Raw genomic sequence first — 4,650 nt, 5'->3', positions numbered from 1 at the left:
CGGAAGTAAAATATTTAACGATAAACGATTATTTTAAAACTCTTCCAATCATCCAGAACCAAATACGAACAAAGCAGCATTTTATACCTTCCAAACAAGGCTGAAAACTTTACCAAAATTAATAAAATCTTTCTTTAAAAACAAGAATAATCTTTTTATCAGCGCCCCCTGTGGCTGCATTAGATACTGCATTCAGCTGTGCTTCTGTTCTGCTAGGAAGGTTTGACAACTTTCAGTCCGTCTCTCCCTCAGTTAGTGGCTGAATAATTTATTTTGAATTTAAATTAGAATCCAGAATCTCTCCTCGAATTAAAGCAGGCATTTCCAACTTGATTCAACCTTGAAACAGTTGCTTTGGCTCTTATGAGGTGGATGATGCAACCACTGAGCTATATTATACACTGGAGTGCTAATCACCGTCTGTTTGAACGAGTCGCTTTGAAGCCACCAGCCGCCATATTGGTACTCCCTATTTCCCCCCAGTAACTAGGGAATATGTGCGCTACAGCATCGAATAACAAGGATTTTCTCATGTTCAGTGGGGGGGGGGGGCTTAAAACTTTTAAAATGTCAAATGCCATATAGTTTTATGTTATGTTCTAAAAATATCAAGTACTGAGAAAGTCATGTGCTGAAATATTTTGTGTTTTATTCATTTAAATATATATGTTTAACATTTATAAATATATAAATAACAATATACAAAAACATATATTTACATATGTGTATACATATATATACACATATATACATATACACATACTTATATATACATATATATATATATATTTAATATGAATAACATGTAATATACTTCAGCACCTAATTTCCTAGTAGTTGATAGTGTTAGTACATCCACTGACTGTAGAATTACCTGTGAAACGTTTTCCCACAACCAGAAAACTGCTTGTTGTTGCAACCAAATCCTGTGGGATTCTGTGAGAGTAGGGAGTAGCAAGATGGCGGCCAGTGACTTCAGTTTTTCGGCAAAATCAGCACTCCAGTGTATTATATAGCTCAGTGGATGCAACCCATGCAGGCCTGGCCCTAAACAATTTGGTGCCCTAGGCAAGATTTTAGGTGGCGCCCCCTTGCATCACTGTACAGTACTTGCATGTCTGCTAGTGTACATATACTCACAAGAAACTAAAAAGCTTTGTCTTGGACATTTTTTATTTACATAAAACCATATTCACATTCAAAAAACTTTAAAATAATTAAAGAAATAAAACAAATGAACTCAACGATACAATATAAATAGCTAAAGTATTACATATATAAATACTCCCAAAAAAGTGTAAACAAGTGACATTAACCGAAATACAACATAAATATGGCACTGTGCAAAGTAAGAAATCAAAGAAATGAGAAGGCACAAAAAATACAAGGATTTAAATAAAAGAAAAATAATAACATGTAAATATAATCTTACAAATAGCTCTTGTGGTGATTTTAGTCTGCCTTGACTTGAATTAATTCAAAAACTATATGCCACCACTTTTCTCACATCCTTACTCTCAGATGACTACAGCTTTACTCTCCTGGACTTTCTTGAAGCAAAGTCATCTTCAACATCATCATATGACAACTGATTTGAGACCACATGATTAATGCTTATGATGGAAAGTCCACTGAGACGTTCTTGCATCATAGTGGATCTCAGGTAAGTTTTAATCAGTTTAAGCTTGGAGAAGCTTCTTTCAGCAGCAGCCACCATAACAGGAAGAGTGGCAGAGATTCTTAAAGCAACTCACATGTTGGGGTAAATTTCTGTTAGCTTCTTCTCATACAAGAAGGTTAAAAGTTCCATGTTTGTCATATTAGTTGATGGCAATGGTGGGACATTTTGCATTTCCCTTGTAAGTTCTGTGCCATTAATGTCCTGCTGGCTGTCCTGGGTCAGAGCAGTACTTAGGGTTTAACACTTCTGTACATTATACATGACTACATTAAAAAATGTGGTTTCCATTTATTGTAGTGCATCTTGAATGGGCTCATCTGGAGACTCATAGCCAAAGTGAGTTTTTGTGGTTCTCAATCGTTTTATTTCTAGTTCAGCCTCCACATTCATGTCTTCACACATCTCCTTGGCTATTGTCTGTGCATCAGAAAATCCAGTGTCCCTGTAACTGGTGAGGGAATCTCTTGTTTTCCTCAGCAAGTCGACAGCTACGTGTCTATCAAGCTGCATGGAGGGAGACTGCATCAGTTTAATGACATGCTGAAATTTTGCAGAGAACGTCATACCATATGGCTGTACAAATGCAAAAGCGAAATGATCCAATCTCCTCAGCTAAAGACTGGGCTTCAACTCTCACTACAGGGTCTGTAGTTTTTCCCCTCACCTTCAGAAGAACCTCTCGGATTTGCCCAGCCCTACTGCCTCGACCCTTTTTATCCTGCTTTCCCATCTGGTCTCAGTCCATGATTTCAGAGTGATTTTCATATATTTTAAGAGGACATCCCACCTTTGGGTGGAGACTGAGAAGAGCTTGAATAATTTTGTCAAATGCCCAAAGTAGCTAAGGGCATCTGGGGAGCTTTTTGCAGCATCAGCTACTACCAGTTTTAAAGTATGGGCACCACACAGGGGCATAAAAGCTCTTGAGTTCAGCTCAAACAGATTTACTTGAACACCTTTATTTTTTTCCCTTCATATTGGCGCCGTTGTCATAGGAATGGCCTCTGCAATTCTTAAATGAGATGTTAAGGTCCTCTAGCCTTTTTAGGATAAGAGATGACAATTGTTCTCCAGTTGATTGCTCTGCCACCAGAAAGCCCAAGAAATGCTCTTTTACTTGAGGAATGTCTTCTTGTGACACTATCCTGACTATGACAGAGAGCTGTTCCTATGACTCAGATCAGGGGTGCAGTCTAAAATGATGGAGAAATATTTGGAAATTTTGATGTCTGTCACAATGAGTTGTATTATTTTAGAACTGATGGAGTCAATCAGTTCATTTGGAATCGTTTTGCCAAGATAATGTACATGACGGCCAGCTCCACTTTCCACCCTACTGACATGCTGCTTCATCACTGGATCAAATCTGGCCATGAGCTCCATCTCTTTCAAAAAATTTCCATTGTCTGGTTTATTTAATGTGTCTGTGGAACCCCTAAAACCCATATTTCTTTCAGCTAAGGACTGAATTATTGCCACCAATCGGTGTAGAACGTCACACCACCTTTTTTTCTAAGCCTCAACAAGTGCCAACCTTTTTCCAACAAGTGCCATCTCTTGTTTATCTATCGTAATCCCCTTTGCAAAACGGACCTCCAAGTCCTTCCATGTTGCCATGTGAGCATTATGCTCCTGGCTATCCTCATGGACCTTGAGCAAGTGACTTGCATCTTCCCAGCCCTATAGTCCTTCCCTGTTAAGTTTGTACTCTCTTTTAGAAAAAAAATTGCAACAGAAGCAGTGCAAGCTATGATCTTTTTTACATAAGCCAGCTTCTTCTGACTTTTTCTCCATTGATTAAGAGTCTGTTAAAATAGTCATGCTGACACCTTCGTCCGTCTTTTGTTTTAGGGAATGTGAAGCTGTTTTCTGTTTGAAATGGACCTCTGTGAACCAACTCTGTTCATACCTTATCAGTTAAAGGATGTGGCCAGTCAGCCGGGTATACTGGAGCAACAGGAGGACCGATTGATGCTGCTTCTTCAGTGCTGGGTTGTGCTGCTGATGTGAAGGCGGCAGGAGGATTTGCAGGGGTTTGACTGAGAAACCTCAGCAGCGCATCTGAAGACATAAGAGGAATATGTGACACGAATCTAAAAATAAACACATGATTTCAAGAATAAAATAAAATAAAATTATATAATATAAACAAAAAAGAGATGCATGCATGATGTACACAATTGTTTATAATATACAATATAATTTTTGGATTAGTAATAATTATTACTGTAATTTATTGTTATTACAGTGAAATGCTAATTAGAAGAATGCAATGGATAAACTGTAGTATAATGTACTATAACATGTGGGAATGCTAACTTTGCTGTAACATTAATGATGTACACTTTAACACAAACATAGTTTAACATGATGAACACATTTTAGACAATATGAGCTATAACACTGCTAATAGCTAGGCTTATAACTATGAAAAATTGAATTGAAATTTGAAATGAAAAATAGTATATTGAATGACTATTACCACCTGGGAAAAGGTAAAATAACCATGTCAATGCAATTAAGAGTATATCTGCTGAATAAATCTTATATGTACACATTTGCCTGAGGATGGCAATGGGGGTGGGGGTGGGGGGTGGGGGGGCATTTAAATCACTATTTTCCAACAACTGGGCCCTTCCATAACATTAACTAATGTTAAAACTAACAGATAGCGCTCGCTATTTATTGATTAGCCAACTGTGTCATGCTAACGGCTAATGCTATTATCGATCATTGTTCTGCAATAATATCATTATCATCTGGGTGTGATTTGCTGGGGGGGATGGGGGGGGTTACCCCCCCTCTGTTTGTGCGTCCCCCCCTCTGGTCATTCACGTTTTATCCCTGGGGGGGATACATCCCCCCCCCCTCCCCCTCTGGTCTGAATAAGTAATATGGATATTATGGACTGTCAGTTTTAACGCGTTAACGGAATTTTTTTGACGCCGTTAATTGCACGTCAAAACACA

The 4,650-nt window shown here is 38.2% G+C and overlaps 1 long non-coding RNA gene across 1 annotated transcript in view; it reads right to left on the bottom strand.

The window, feature by feature from the left end:
- Nucleotides 1-1,050: 1,050 nt before the first annotated feature.
- LOC118561803 overlaps nt 1,051-4,650 on the bottom strand; it is a 32,969-nt gene continuing 29,369 nt past the window's right edge. The window contains exons 2-3 of the long non-coding RNA XR_004930275.1: nt 3,591-3,742; nt 1,051-2,185 (exon numbers count right to left, since the gene is read on the bottom strand). This is a non-coding gene — a long non-coding RNA (uncharacterized LOC118561803). The remainder of the gene's footprint in view (nt 2,186-3,590; nt 3,743-4,650) is intronic.

The sequence above is a fragment of the Fundulus heteroclitus genome, unplaced genomic scaffold (genome assembly GCF_011125445.2).
Source record: "Fundulus heteroclitus isolate FHET01 unplaced genomic scaffold, MU-UCD_Fhet_4.1 scaffold_72, whole genome shotgun sequence".
In the NCBI taxonomy this organism is placed as follows: Eukaryota; Metazoa; Chordata; class Actinopteri; order Cyprinodontiformes; family Fundulidae; genus Fundulus; species Fundulus heteroclitus.
The sequence above is the reverse complement of the archived record's forward strand: the minus strand, read 5'-3'. Positions and strand labels throughout refer to the sequence as shown.